The following is a 16,666-nucleotide window of genomic DNA, read 5'->3' on the forward strand; positions in this document are numbered from 1 at the left end:
GATTAGTTTAAATGAAATCATTAAGGCAAGAGGCAGGCCAATGATATAAAAGTCTCACTGTTTAGGTAATTTCATAAATGTACAGGCTTATATTTTGTTACATGAGATCACAGAAAGGATTTCTATTGGCAATATGCACCTCATATGATAGATGATTATGTTTCATATAACAGTCAAACAAAAGGCAGCCTTAGCATCCTCTCTTCACAGTGCAGGCACAATAATAACTTGGGTTCCTGGAATACCTCTGTCGATATATTTGACTATAGCATCAAGGGGTGATAATGTCCTCGGTCCTTTCCCTGTATTTCCAGCTAGTTGCTCTGATAACTGACCACCATTTTAACATGGTAGCTAATTAAGGAATGTATTGGAGCTGATGCAATCACCGACAAAGGATAGAAACGTGGTTTTATAGCTGCTATTTAGTAATTTGAATTAAAATAAAACATTCCAAGTTGAATTAACAAAAAGTTAACATGAAACAACATTTCTGAAAAGAAGCTGCCAAATGTCCTCACACAAACACATCTCTATGCTTTAAGAAAGTTAAGGAGAAATTGCCAAAGAGGGAGTTCTTGTAGCTGAATAGGCAGGATGTATTACATCATTCTGTAATGCAAATGGTTCATTTACCTTGGGATCCAGCAGAGCACTGAGAGAGTTACCATCAGCAAAAGGAGATGGATTTGAGAAACTTTGTATGTGTCTGTGCTCATTATTTTGTTACTGTGCATTTACAATGTTTTAATAAAACTGCATATAAGTGTTATCAGCACTGAAATTTGACTAATAGTATCATAGTATCACAGAATGACAGACTATGTGCCGAGCTGGAAGGGACCCATCAACATCCTCAAGTTCAACTTCTGGCCCTGTGCAGGACCAGGACCCGATTCACAGCATGTGTCTGAGAGCATTCTCCAAACCCTTCTTGAGCCCAGACAGGCTTACAACTTAGTTTTGTTTTGATGAGACAGTGCAAGTATTGATTAAACAATCAGCAAGTTCCTGGTGCTTCATAAGGTGCATTCCTTAATCAACATAAATTTCACAGAGGATGACATGTGTCCATATAAAAATTATCTGTAGAATACTTATTGCATTTAGTGTGTACAAAAAAAATTATTTAGCTAAACATAAGCTCAGCACAGGTAACTCCTTTACCTGTGACTGTCTTAATGGCATGATCTGAAGCCTTTCTGAATCTTCAGATGTGTCTACTACCTTCTATTATCTGTATTAAAATGCTGGTCAGAAAAGGATAAAATTAATCCAAAGGCATTTATAACATCTATCTCTGTGAGCTGCAAATTTTCTCAAAAAAGAGAGAGGTGGGAACATGTAGATGGAGATACAGTCAAGGCTTTTACTCAGCTGTCACCCTGAAATGGCTAGCACAGATGAAGCACTGCAGAAAGAGGCAATGAGTCAGATATCCACAACTGGCATAGTTTACTTTCCTTTAGGAACAAGAGTAGAAAAAATGACAGCTATGATTTTGTAAAGCACAATCTGGTCTCAGCTCTCAACTTCTGAACAGCAAGAATTGCACTTCGTTTTTCTAGAGGCAAAATTTCACAACAGTATTTCTTTATCAGAAGCTGTAATAGAAGTACAGTGTTGAAGACTGAGTTACAGTCTTGAAAACTGTGGCAGTGATCCATTATCTAAAGTCTCTATTCTAAATTTATTTCTTTTTTTTTAGTCAGTTCTGTTAACAGATCTTCTGTGTAGCATTCCACCCTCTGGACTGGAACTATAATAGGACATATAAATCTTCATGGATAATAAACCACCTATGAATCCCTCCCATTCAAACACATAATATTTGTATATGAATGAAAGCAGAACTATACTTCAACACACATTTAAGGCATAACTTACATTATAGTGTCCCAGATTTTCTATTTATCTAAGTTTAGAGTGCTCTTGATTCTTCCAGTTAAGATTGGGCTTGTTACTTTTTTGGCTTAACATTTTTTGTCTCAGAAAAATGCCTTGAAGTAGGAAATGCAACAGACACTATATAATATTTCTTAGCAGTAACCTGGAAATCACTGGATCAAAAAAACCCAGTACAAAATCCCCTACTAAACCATCCAACAGATAACCAAAGCCAACAATGCCAAAAAATCAAATAGAAATAAAATAAGAAATTTCCCCATATATATTTATTAAGATGCATTTAGAAAAGAGTTGAGATGGAGACTAAAGAGACTAAAATTATCTAATTATGAACAATAAACATCTGACCTAATCTTTCTACTGTGATACGAGAACCTTTTCTTGATTAGTACTATAAGTCTCATTTCTAAGAACAGGCAACATCTATGAAAATGTATATATATACCTACATAAGAATGCATAAGAATTACCTATGTATTTTGTGGTTGTTTATATGCATTCATAAATACTTATATACATGTACTTCACTAATACCAGTGGCTTATATTGATAGAGTCAAAGAACAGTATAGAGTAAATCTGTTAATGCTCACATACAACTTGTGTAATGTAATCATTAACATTGAAAGCAATAGAAGTATAGGATAAAAAAAACCCCTAACTTTAGTTTTAATAGAGTTTGTATACACAAAAATTCTTTAAGAAACTCAGTGTAAAAGTTCAGATAGTAAGTAATTAAATGGCATAGTTTTAGATTTGAAACATTTTCAAGAACTACACATATTTCTCTGATAAAAAAAATTAAAGGTACTCTCTTTTCCTAAATTTGTTCTCTGAACACCTGCCTTCAGTACCACACTTTTCTCAAGTATAGTACACTCTTCTACCCCAGTCATTTTCTATTGCTAATCTAAACTCTCTGTGAAGTACCAGCAACTTTCTGTGGTCTCACTACCATATTTCTAAGGGGGATGAGTCTCCTCATTTGTTTTCAGACAAATAGTCAAAACATTAGACCATAGTAACAACATGGGTACAATTAATCTTATCTACTTGACACAAAACCACAATGTCAGCAACAAACTAATCAGTTTAGTTTCCTTCAGAATCAATGGAGAGAAGTAGATGTTGTTAGCATGGAATTTATTCAATCTATTAGATATCTGCTTTAGTACAAGACGAATTATGCCTAGAATTTCCTTTCTCTTCTGTAGCCTGTAATCAGAGTCTAGATAGGTAGCTCATATATAGATGCTGTCTGTAAGATAAATACCATTCCTTTTTCCTCTCTGTGTTCCTACTCCATTTTTTGGCATATTGATTTATTTTACATAAAAGCGAAAATTTAGAGTACTCAGTCCTGATAAAGAATAAAGATCCTGTTCAAGTGTCTATTTAATAAAAAGTTCAAAGAGGGACAACCACAATGAGACTGAGAGAAACTACCCAAAAGAGTCAATAAATGGATTTGTTTTACTTACTCCAAATAGCCAGCTCCAAATACCTCCTTTGCCACATTCATGTCAATTTTGAAAAACAATTTATTACCCATTCTCTGAAAGTACAGTCCTCAGAAAAATGGCTATTATGTGGTAAATAGGTCTTGCTTTTCTCTTGAAGAGTTTCAGAAGTCTTAGTTTTATTAAATGCAGAAAACAAAACAAAACTTAAAAAATCTCAAAAGACTTCACAGAATAGAAAAATCATTTCCCATTGTGCTGGATTTGGCTTGGACAGAGTTAATTTTCTCCACAGTAGATGGTATGGGACTATGCTTTGAATTTGTGCTGAAAACAGGGTCGATAACACAAGGAGCATGTTATCAATGAGCAGTGCTTACACTGAGACATGGCCTTTTCACTCCATCAGTGAGGAGGCCAGGACAAGGGGGTGCACTCGGAGTTGGGAGGGGTGACAGCCAGGACAGCTGACCCCAACTCTCCAAAGAGAGATTCTAGATTATATGGCATCATGCCCTGTATATAACGCTGGGGAAAGAAGGAAGCAGGTGTATTGATGTCTTTTCTCTTTCCAACTAACTGTTGTGGATGATGGAGCCTTGCTTTCCTGGAGAGGGCTGAACACCTGCCTGCCCATGGGAAGTGGTGAATTAATTCCTTGTCTTTCTTTGCTTGTGTGCATAAGGCTTTTGCTTTACTTATTAAAGTGTCTTTATCTCAACTCACAAATTTTCTTACTTTTACTCTTCCAAATCTCCCCTCCACCCTACCTGGGGGAAGTGAACAAGTAGCTCTATGGGGCTTAGATACTGGTGGGGATAAAACCAAAATATCCATTCAAACAGAAGTTCAAATTAGATTTTGAGAAAACTACAGTGTGCCTCATGATAAAGTTCAATAACTGCTGTGCTTCATCTTTTCCATTCAGAAAGTAAATTTATCTTAAATTTGAATAACATCTTCAGCCAAACCTGCAGTAATGGAATTATTCCAAGGTCCTAGTTTGTCCCTTTGAGCAAGATGGAAGTCGTAGCATTGGAGCTAACTATATAAATGAGAAAAGATAAATGTATTAACTGATATTTAAGGTGACTTTGACTGCCAAGAAACAACATTAGAAGATTCTCACTCTGGCTTTGCCTTGGCTTAGTGTCAAATGTGAATACAGAGCCAAGCCAGCCACAGGTGTTGAACTGTAATTTAACTTTAACTTTCATTATACTCCTCATCACATTGTGGCCAAAACGATCGACCTGCCAAGTCTTCAGCTGGAACCAAAAAAGCTTTTAATTGGCCACCAAGGGTGAAGACAGTAAGAAAGAAATCCTGCTTTATTTCCCATTGGGAAACTGCAAGTCTGATATTATAAAGTACAATGATGAGGTACAGAGTCCTTCCATGTTCTTGGCTTACACTATACCAGTACCTACTTTCATGTTCCAAATCACTAGAGTAGGCAAAATGTTTTCTTCATTTTTTATTTATACAAGATCTAGGAAAATAACTTAAGACAGTCAGTATTAATCCAGTCACACATACACAAAAGTAGAAAGCAAACCTAAAACCAACCTTTCTGTCACCATGGCCTTAGTATGTTGCTATACTAAAAATGATCCATTCCCTGTCATTCCCAACAGCTTTCTACCCCAGTCTGTTTTAAATCTTCCAATCTGTACTACAGAGAAAACTTATACCAGTGTGGCTTGTGTTTTTTAAAATGTCACTGAGGCAGTACTAGATGAAGAGAACAAGTGGTTAACCACCAAATCACTCAGTAATTTGGGAAGATCCTCAAGAGCAAGATTCATTCACCTACGTTAGTCTTCAAAATGGAAATTGAACATACTGTCCATGCTGCCTTTATGGTTAAAGGAAATAAAAGGCCACTTTGAAATTTAGGTTAATAACACCATTTTAAGATGTTAAGGAGTTAAATCATTCTCTGAAGGTACCTAAACCCACTGCATACAGAAATAGCCTGGAAGAACAGCTTGACTGAGAGGAATAATTGCAAATTATCTATGTATTTAATTGTGAGTTCACTGGGAACTGTCTAATTTTTGTTTCTCCACTTAATGAGAAAAAAGCAAAATAACACTCATTTTCTGATTAAAAAGTAAATAAACCTTTTTATTCTACCTAAAGCAGAACATAATTATTACAATAAAAGTTATTTTCAGTATCGATTCCTCATTCATTCTTTCTTCACTCTAAGTTTGTGACATTTTCTGCTTTTTAAAACTTCTCTTTCTAGTCTTTTTTAATATTATCCGTAAGAAAACTTGAATTCTACAGTTTTGATGTACAAGTATGTTTTTCATTGCATTGGTCAAATTAGCTATAAGAAATTTTTTTTTACAATGAGAGTGTTGAAACACTAACACAGGTTGCCCATGGAGGTGGTGGATGTCTCATCTCTGATAGCATTCAAATGTAAGGTCTAGTTAAAGATGTCTCAGCTCATTTCAGTGTGTTGGACTAGGACACCTTAATTGGCCTTTTCAAAACCAAAACATTCTATGATTATGTGAGTGTTGTCTGCTATAAACATAACTTTGTGAAGTGGAAAATTTCTCAAGTCTATAAACACCAAATGCTGATCAATTTGCACATGTTTCAAGAGGCAGAAAACTCTTGAAGAATGGTGGCCTCTCTTCTGCTTTCACAGTCTTGCTATAAGAAACAAATGCTGTTTGGTCAAATAGCAAAAGTTTGAATTCAGATTTTATCACCTCCTCTCTAATCTCTGTAAAATACATAGATTTCAATGTTTATTACGAACTGTGGATATTGTCTCTGTACAAAAAATAGAAGCATTTTTTTCTGGCTTGAGTATATTTTGGCAAGAGCAGTTATTTACCTGTCTAAACACTAACCTGTGTACAACATTCTTACTACATTTTCCTTCCAGCATTAGATTTTAAACCATTGTTTGACTATCCTGGAAACAGACAGTTAATATTCTCACGTTAGTTTTTCTTGTAGCTCCTTACCATCCAGAAAACTACCTTTATTTATGTCCAATTCCTGGATGCTCATATAGCAATCTGCTAGTTCCTGAATTTTGGATCGGAGGTTGTACTTGTCTCATAACTATATACTCTTGCTCTCTAACAGTCTAAGAATTAATATTTACCCTTCCAGAACCTTTCAGCCTGTACCAGAAAATTTAACATAAGCTGTCCAACCTCCATCCACCCTTGACTGGGAAGATTAATAATAATAACAACTTTTGATCAGAATTACTCTGTTGGCCAGCAATGGTTTCTATGGTAATCAGGTGGTAGACAGAGTAAAAGCAGATTTTATCAGTTGTAAAACAGCGATAGAATTATTCTACACTTCTAATTATATCGTAGTAGGACTGACTTTTGTGTACTGTAGCTCAGAAGCATAAAAAGAAGATAGTTTTAGCTTCCAGGAGGGAAGCTTCCAGAAGGAAAAAAAATTCCATGACCTCTTCTACTAGCTGGGGGTCTTAGGGATGTTTTGGGGTGGTAGTTTTGGGTTTTGGTAAGGGTTTTTTTCTTTGGTTAGTTGGTTTTTAGGTTTATTTGTATTGTGGTAATAATGTTGTGAATTAGAGAATTTTTACAAAAAGAATGAAATATGATGAACAATCAAGTCTGGTTATAACACCAAGACTTTTAGTCATTGTTTCATGTGCTAATGGGAGCAACTAAACTGCTGCAGATCTCAGAAATTTCTTGCCAGAAAAGATCATGCACTTTTAAAACAGTAGTTTTAAATGTGAGGATAGGTAATTCCAGCAGCAAGGACAAGTACATTTTCCAATTCCATGCTGTAAATACTTCTATTGTTAGTATTATTATTCCCTTACTGTTTTTCCATTTTTTTCTTTAAAGAAAAAGTCCTTGGAAAAATTCAGTATGACATTTTTTATTCCATCTGGTTCCCCTGGTATAGCAGTAGTCAGTGTATGACAAGCATGCCAAATGAATACTTAATCCTTATTTTAGTGGCAAACCCAAGAGCTGGTTGATGCATGTTTAGAATATGAATTAAACTTGAAAAAAGGCAGCTGAAATTAGTATATATGCTTACATTTACCATACCACAACTTAATTGAAAGGATGGTGGTACATTTAAGAAGTAAGTACTTCTAGAAGTTCTAAATGGACTTAGGAGTGAAAGGGGGGGATGGAAAAGAATAGCCAAGAGGTCATTACACAGGGTTTCTTTTGCAAGTGAGAAAGACATGGAATAAGACTGAATGGTGGGAAATAATTCATTTTTGATGAGTCTCTGGGATGACTAATTTGCAGCTTTGGCTAAAATTTGCATTTTCAGTCTATAGGCCCTTGTGTACACAACTGAATGCAAGTATTTTTATTACATGAACAACTATAGCTGTACATAGCCAAAATCAGACATCCATCTTTAAAACTATGACCCTTGCACTAGGGAGTGTAGTCAATGACAAAAGGGAAGTTATAAAAGGGGATGATAATGAAACTTTTCCTCCTAGTAATGATTGTAGATGTTGCCATGAAAGGATAGCAGAGATACGAAAATATTGCAAATCTGTAACTTTTCACATTTGATATAAAAAGTTTAAGACTACTAAAATTTGTTCAATAAATTATGGAGCATGCCAGAACATAGTTAGAAGTCAGCTTCCCAAAAATTCTACTAAACATTATTCTTGCTCATGGTGCATAAATGCTCAGTGAATGCACACTCTGAACATGCTCTGCAGCCAGGAGATAGCAGGTGATGGGCAGAGGTTTGAGCTGCAGAGCTGCAGGCAGGTGCTGGCATGTGGACGGCCCTGCAGCCGGATTCCTCGAGTCCCAGACTTGTGGCTGCAGGGCTGCCAGATTGTCACTGCTCTCTGTTCTTGGAGGAGGGAGCCCCAAATCCTTGGCTTAAATGCTTTTCAGCCCTGCACTTGCAGTAAGGATTCTTGGAGCATCACGACACTCCTGCTGCAGAGACAAGACTCCAAGACTGGAAATCTTCCAAATGTCATCTGAGACCTAAGCCTCCAGGGTGCATCTGAAGCCTATGAGCTGTTAAAGAACCATTCTGATGATTATGGACATCCAAACATGGCTACCTTCATTTTTCAGGTCTAATTTTGCCAGGAGATGTTTTTATTTACTATTAGTGTTATTAGTTCAATGCCCAAGAGATACAGTCAAATTTTAGGACTTAAATGTGCCTGATAAAATATAAACATGGAATTAAAAAAAAATAATAATCTTATGAAAAATAAGGCTTTAGGACAAGGCTTGGAAAACAGTTTAAAAGGAATACTGCAAAGAAAAGATGAGTGCAAAAAAAAAAAAAAAACAGAAGAAACATGAAATAGAACATTTTGGAGTACTAAAGGGTATAAAGATTGGTGAGAAGGCTACAACTTGATCTTCTGGCATATCATTCGATTGTATGTGATTCAGTTCATTAAAACGTCCAAACAAAACATCACTGCTGATTGATGGCTATTCAATTGCTTATGAAAATTGATCCTATGATCTCAGTACACTTCCTGTTGGACAGATATCTGCATTACAATTGACATTCTTCTTGACGGTATCAAGAACTCTGTGAACAGAATTGAAGTGGAGAAAATCTTTGAGGAGATTTTGATTTCTTACAAAATGTAATTTGTTTGGTTGACTTTTTCAATATAAATCTTTGAAAAATCTTTCAGAAGATATTCTTTGTCACTAATCTCAGATTGACATAAGTGATTATCCCAGCAGAAATATGGTGTTCAGCAGTATTTCAAGAAATACATGTAAAGGATAGGATTCTGCATTTAAATAACTTTCATTATTCAAAACTTACTTCTTTTGGACATGACATTTTTGCATTAGGTAAACGGCTATTCCAGGTATTTACAGAATTTCATAAATGCTTTTATCATTGTAATAAATTATTCTGAAATCAGCCTCGACTACCAAATAATAATTACAGACAAGCTTTCATAATGAGTAGTCTCATTAAATTCATTATTATTCCTAACACAACTGCAAATAGTTGAAATCCTATCTTTTTGAATCATACTAAACCTAAAGTAAAGTAATTTGTATGAGGTAAACTGACAAGACTGTAAGGGTGGACCACTGTGTACTAGACTTCAATAAAGGACATACAGCTTAGCAAAATATAGTCATATGCTTATCACTCAATTTGTTTAAGAGGGAGGACACAGAGCAAGCAGCAAAGGAAATGAGTTCCAGATTTGCCTTGTAATTTGCAAATGCTGGGTAATTAACAAATTAAGTTTAATGTTGCAAGGGAAAGCACAGAAGAAGGACAAAAGTATAACATAATTAGAATCACATTAGAGTGAATAGACTGAAGACCTGATCCTGCATGTATTGAAGGCAATAGCAAAACTCCATTATTTTTGACTCAGGCAAGATTGAATCCCTTAAAAAACTGACATGTTTCCAAAATGCCTAAACAACTCATTCTAGCAGCAGCAAAAGGAAACAGGCTGTTCAGACATCACAAATAGAACACAACTAATAGCACCAGTAGGAAACTCAATCATATTTTTTTAGTGTGAGATATAATGCACCATAACCTATGCAAAAATCTTCAAGGACCTCTAAATAGGAATACTTTAGATGTGAGGTAGATCCAGATTTATACTTTCCTCCTATCCACTTAATAACAACTGAATTGCAATAGAAATATCCTGGGGAAATTTGAAATGTTTCCATGTGAGATTTATATGACTAAATCTACAGCTAAGACAGAGCTTTTTATACACAGTAAAAAGAGCTATTATTTTTAGAATATGATCTCCTTTTATTACCAGGTAGCTGTTAGTAATAAATCAGTCAATAAATTGACTCATACCCTAGAAAAGCCCACTTCTTTTCAGTAACTAAAGAGATAATCTAGGTAACAAGGTGCAGTTAGACGAGATGAGTCTCACAAGATGAGTAACTGGAAATGGGAGAAGAGGGTAACTGCATCATGTGGTTTAGAGTAGGAGCACTAATCTTTCATTGGATTGGCTAATCACTATTGAAAATCTTTGAGTGGGGACAGAAGATTTTAATTAATATAAGCCTCTATCATGACCTGTCTTGTATGTAGCATGGATTGAGACTTGACAAGTAATCCTTGTACACTAACACAGAAAATGTTGGGGACCAAAGGCCTTTTCACCTCTGTGCTCCTTTTGCAGAGCACTCCTTCTCACAATTTAGCCTTCAAGAGAGCAGCCTCAGATGACCACTTGCCCCTTTGCGGGCAAATTGTGTGAGACCAACCTGTCTGTACAATGAGAGAGCTGGTTGTATGCGTGGAAGGAGATAGGTGGATGTGACATACTTTGACTTTAGCAAGGCATCTCTGGCAGTCCCATACTGTACTCAAATTCATGAGCTGTGAACTGGATTAGTGCACAATTAAGCGGGAGTAAAATAAGCTGCACTGTTGTTGGTCTTAAAGAGCAGTGATTGGCAGTCAAAAAGCCAACTTTTAATACTACTGGGGAAAATATTGTCCAATGACTCTTAAAACTTGGAGGACGAGAGAGAGGACACTTTCAACAGATTTTCAGATGATACAAAATTGGGAGGAACAGATGATATGCTTCAGGGCAGGACTGTTATTTGGAGGAACCTGGACAGGTGTGAGGAACAGGCTGACAGCAACATCATGAAGTTCAGCAACGTGTAAAATCCTGCATCTGGGAGTGAATAACCCCATGCAATGCTATAGGCTTGGTCCTGGCTGGAGAGAAAGCAGCTTGACAGAAACGTGTCTGAACCTTCTGATGAAAAAAAACTGGACATGAATCATGTGCACCTTTGAAGCACAGACAAAAGTTGACAACCTGGACGCATTAGCAGAAATGTACTCACAAGGTCCAGGAAAGCAATTCTTCTCTGCAGTTGTGAGACTACATCTCAAGTGCTGCGTCCAGTTTTGGGCTCCCCCGCACATGAGTGATGCTGGTACAGTGAGTGGACCCAGCAGAGGTCATGAAGCTGGTGAGATGAGAGGAATGGTACACATGGTGTGCAAGGAGAAGCTGTGAGAGGCTGTGAGATCTTTCCAGGCCTAGAGGAGAAGGCTTAAGGAAGACCTCACATATCTTGTGGGAGAGCACAGAAAAGATGAAGCCAGTCCTCTTGGAGGTACATGGTGACTGGTCTGGAGTCAATGGACACAGTTTGGAGAATGGGAAATTTTCCAATGGGCATGGAGCCTTTTTTTTCCTATATTAATGGGAAAACACTGGAAGATATTACCCAGAAGAATTGTGGGGTCTCAACATGGATATCAAGATATTTAAAATGCAACAAAAGATCTCCAGTGGTTCTTTTCAGGCAGTAAGGTTCAATTTCCTGTAAATGTATCTTGCTCTCTCACTTCTGAAGACAGAGAAAGTCATGAAGATTTTCACTGTTTGCTACATCTGACAGAAATGAAAGATGAAATCCTACTCAGGTCTGCCCCTGGTTACAGAGAAAGGGTTCTGCAGACAGTTTAAATATCTTAAAAAGAAAATTAAATACAAAGAAAAATATGTATTATATATGCTGGCTCTCAGCAATGCCGATAAATTCATATTTAGTTCAGATAAGTGCACTTAAATAAGTCACTTGAAGAGACTTGATCAAGATTTAAGGAACCAGTGGAGTATGGTAGCCAAAGGGAAATCAAGGTCTGGAAATAGGGTGACGAAAAAAAGGTAGTCATTTAAGGAAGTAGCAGATAAATACATAGCAAGAGCTCTTTGTGGGGACAGCAATGCACGGCATTAGTTCTTGGGTGATTTTGTTTTACAAGAGCTGTCCATTGCAAATAAGACAACAGACGTCATCTAGAAGTACAATAAGGTAACATTGCTTATAGAAAAATACTCGGAAATCTTGTCTTGCAGGCTGCCACTGAAGGTGACACTTGTTTAGTCTACCGCAGAGGACTATTTTCAGCTTCTGTCATCTATCCAGTTTCCTGTCAGAGGACAGGAGCCTAATATGAGGAAATTAAACCATGAAGACAATCTCTTTAATGCAGTTCAGAAAGAAACGTGTGTTCGTATATTAGGGATGAGCTACATGAGCATCTGTTCCTCTCTGGGAAACCTCCTTAGTTTCGTTTACACACAAAAAAGGGACACTGGGCTTTTGAATAGGAATATGATCTGATTTTCTAACAACTACATGGATATCCATGGAGCTCAGAAATTTCAAAAGTAACTGCTTTGTGGTGCTATTAAGTATTCAAAAGAACCACAAAATAGTAAGACTTGTAAAAGGAGTTTCGTAATTTGATCCTTTACACAATGGAACATTACATTTTTCAAGATTAATATGGGTCTGTATAACTCTGAGTACAAAGCTATGCTAAGATTTTTCTTCCCTGAAATTGTAATCTTGAAGTATCTGCTAACATCCAGTGTAATTCACTGTCAATTCAATTTTTCTCATTCACATTTTAACTAATATGCTACAAATGAAAAATCCATGTACCCTAACATAAAGAGTATCAGAAATCAGTATGGCTTTTTTCCTTACCTTTACCACTGCCTTCTGTTGTTGGTAAATCCCAGTGGGCAACTAAGCACCACACAGATGCTCAGTCACTTCCTTCCCATTCCTCAGTGGGAAGGAAAAAGAGGAAGGAAATAATAAAAGCATGAAAGCTTGTGTGTCTACATTAAAATCCAAACAAACAAAACCCAAAACAAACAAACAAAGAAAGAACCACCCTGAAGAAAAAGTGAAGAAGAGAGATGAAAACAGAACAAAAGAAGTGATGCAAAGACAATCATTCATCATGTTGTAGTGAGTTCTCAGGAAAAAAAACAAACACCTCATGTTCTTAACACTTCCTCTTTTACCTTTTATTGCTAACCATGACATTATATGGTATGGAGTATCTCTGGTTGGTTCGGATTGTCTGCAGGATTGTGTCGGCTCCCAATCCATTGCACAAAAAGTTGTGTGTCACAAACAGTATGAGAATTAGAGAAGGCCCTGTTGTTGGCTTAAGTGTTTTAATAAAGTATTATTTGAGTATTGTTTTGGTTATGAATTTAAACCACAGCACCATATGAACTGCTATAAAGAAAATTATACTCGCCAGGTACACCTTGTTTCCTGATCTCTGTCTTTCTCTTTTTATCCCTTTCTCTCAAGAACTGCTTCTCCAGAACACTTTGACTTTGACACTTTTGCTCTTAGTAATGTAGTGTATATTATGTATATATGGATATATGTCATATTTCACTTCTGCATGCTAACTCTGAATATAATTTCTCTTCTTTAGACCTACTGAAGGCCAGCTCTTTATGTTCTAAATATAAGCTCATAGGAACATGCCCAGCAGACAAGTACAGTGCAAAAGTACTTGTGCATAGTTTATCACTCCAGTCTTTCCTGAAACCAATAGCTCACAAATATCAACAAAGGTATAGCTTTAGTGAAACACGAGCATAAATTGCAAAGCAGTTTGGGAAGAATTGGCTTTCAATCCTCAAAAAAATCAATAAATAATATTTTTATTATTGGAAAAGTACTGAATCAATGAAAATGTTGTATTTGTAACTGTTTTAGCAAAAATTCTAGCCTTCATGTCAGTATTTTTTAGTTAGGTCACTAGAGAAAATATCTGAGGTCAAACGAAGAGTTTTCTCTTCCTTTCATGCAGCTATGACACCCAAGTAAAATAAAAATGCTTTTAAAACCAGATATTCAGCTAATAAACATCTGACTGTCACAACAGACCAAGAAAGCTTTAGGCTTTGGAATAATTTAAGCTTGGCAATATCTGTTTTTGTAGTAAAGCATTTCAAAAGGTGGAGTATTTAGACAAAGACAGACCAAACAAATTGTGCATAGAAGAGCACAGGAAATCTGATTAGAAAGAGCAAAGATGTGTGGTTAGTGTCCAGGTACTGATATGTTTTGCCAAGAAAATTTACAGTTACCACCAATTTTGTTGTCAATGGGCACAGAGGCTACTCCAGAGAGAGGCTACTTTACTTAATCTGTGTATTTTGGTATCTGTTTCACTTGAAGCCCACTGAAAGTCAGAAATGGACCTGCATTTGAAAAGGCACCTTATCTGATAGGCAAACCTGATAGGTGGACACAGCTGAGTTCACTGCAGAGGCAGCTTCTAACCAAAGTTTTTTATTTGATTGGTTTTGGCTTTGTGTTGGATTTTTTATATATTGAAATTATATATTGAATATTTATATATTTAAATTATCAAGCAAGTGTGAGAAACACGGCAAAATTTTTTCCAAGATGGGAGAGAAGCAAAGAGAAGGACAGAGGGAAAACTCAGGATTTAACTGAATAACTTCACCTTGATTTACCACTCATTACCTGAGAATGTCAAACTTGATGCGTTTGAACTATCAGTATATCATAAAGAAGAGGCAAGTTTGGTTTTTGCTTTTTGGTTTTTTTTTGTTCAAACCACAGCTGCTGAGAGAAAACCAAGAGTGAGATTCATCTCCCTTAGCTTTATCCACATAAAAGCTGTGTATCTACTATAAACTACTGCCTCAGACTCACTCTATATCCAGAGGGGTATTTCCAGAAGACAATCCTTTAATTTTGAGACAGCTGTCTGAAATAGATTATATGACTTTTACTCAACACTAATCTCAGGAGTGGAGAAGACTGTTTTGTGTAGTAAGAGCCTGTTCTACTACTTACCTAAATGTTGCAAAAAGAAAATGATACAGTGCGTTCAGCTTTCACTTTGCAGGGTAAAATACCCACTCAAGTAAAATACTCTAGTAAAGCTTTACAATCTTTAGAAGGTCATTCTTAGGGTCAATACTTTAAGCAGACTTCAAAATATATTATTTTCCCACTTAATCATTCACTCCTGAAAAGAAAAAAAATGCACTGTAAATATAGATAATGTCATGCTATTCTTAAATGTGTTTTTCTAAGGCTTTATCTGGAACTATATTGGTTTCTATATTAAGTGATTAAGCTAAGAAACAGTCATACCAAATTATATATATATATATATATACACACAAATATGTAATTGCTCAGAGGGAAACCATTTGAGGAATAAGTAAAAGTGATTCTGCCCCACCCCAGATGCTGAGCACATGATGATATGAAGAGCTTGCAATATTCATGGAATACTCAAGCATATTTACAGCAAGTTATAGCCAACCATCCTATACAAAATGCTTGATAGGTTAGCAGGTTAGGAGTACATATTATGCCGAATAATCAAGCATAAATAATGTTAAAACTAACTGGTAATGAAAATAAAGTGTTAGCTAATTATTTCTTTAAAAGAAATAAATTATTTTACTGAAAGCAATAGTTTTCATTCTTTCAGTGTCTGTTGATTTGTTTGAAGTCTCAAAGAAAGCCCTATTTCCAAGTTGAACCCATGAAATCTTAATGCAAGGGATAGGAAAGCAAATCAAGGAAACAGCAGGGAATTATTTTTCTTTCCCCTGTCACTTTGTCAACTCTGATAAGCATATGAACTCATTTTAAAAGCAGTTCCAAATCCATGAGGTGTTAGTTCATTGACAGGAAATCAGTAAGTTCAAAAGATAACGCACATGTGATGTTTTTCGTGTCTATCATCCTTCCTGCCACAACATGGTCTTTTAGCTCTGTACAGTGTGAGAGTCTCAGCACTGGCAGTGCAAGACTGGCTTGTGGCATTTTCATTCCAAGAGAAACAGAGCAGATGTTTCCAGCTACTGCTTCCCAAAATGCACGAGTACCAGTGCACTTAGCCCTTGCTTGTATGCTTAACATTTAGAAAGTGATAACTTATCTTTCACACATAAAAACTTCAAAATGCATGAACAGTGAATTACAAATCATTTTGGTGCTCAATTTGATCAAGTCCAATCATGCTGTATATATTTATGTAGTCATGTCAAAAGGAAACTCTTCATCTAACCTCTTCACAGTTGCTGTACAAGGGGTATTTTGAATGGACGACCAATTTACGGACCCATTGGTCCATGCTTATAGTATGTAACACAATTGCTTCAATTATAATGGCTCTGTCTCTTTGGGACCTGGTTCCCTGAGGCTTAGCAGTCACAGGAGGTTAATCTAGTTTTCTGATTTTTTATTTACTCCAAGTTTCAGTAACTTAACTTTTATGCAAGTTTCCTAGAGGCTGTGCAATGGAGTGGATACATCTACAATCTCTCATCCTCTTTAGTTCAAGCATAAATTCAGAACAAAATAAAATCCTAGGTTTTCCAAAGCTCGGTAACTAGAGGAAAAGGCTGGAAGAATCACAAAGCAATTTAAAAAGACAAAATCAGGGGACCCGGAAACTAACAAAAAA

General features: G+C 36.2%; 1 protein-coding gene across 5 annotated transcripts in view; it reads right to left on the reverse strand.

The window, feature by feature from the left end:
• The window catches only part of PCDH9 (protocadherin 9), a 673,118-nt gene that overhangs the window by 90,606 nt on the left and 565,846 nt on the right, over positions 1-16,666 (reverse strand). The gene's annotated exons all lie outside the window — the stretch shown is intronic.

Source organism: Sturnus vulgaris, chromosome 2 (genome assembly GCF_052056855.1).
Source record: "Sturnus vulgaris isolate bStuVul1 chromosome 2, bStuVul1.hap1, whole genome shotgun sequence".
Taxonomy (NCBI): Eukaryota; Metazoa; Chordata; class Aves; order Passeriformes; family Sturnidae; genus Sturnus; species Sturnus vulgaris.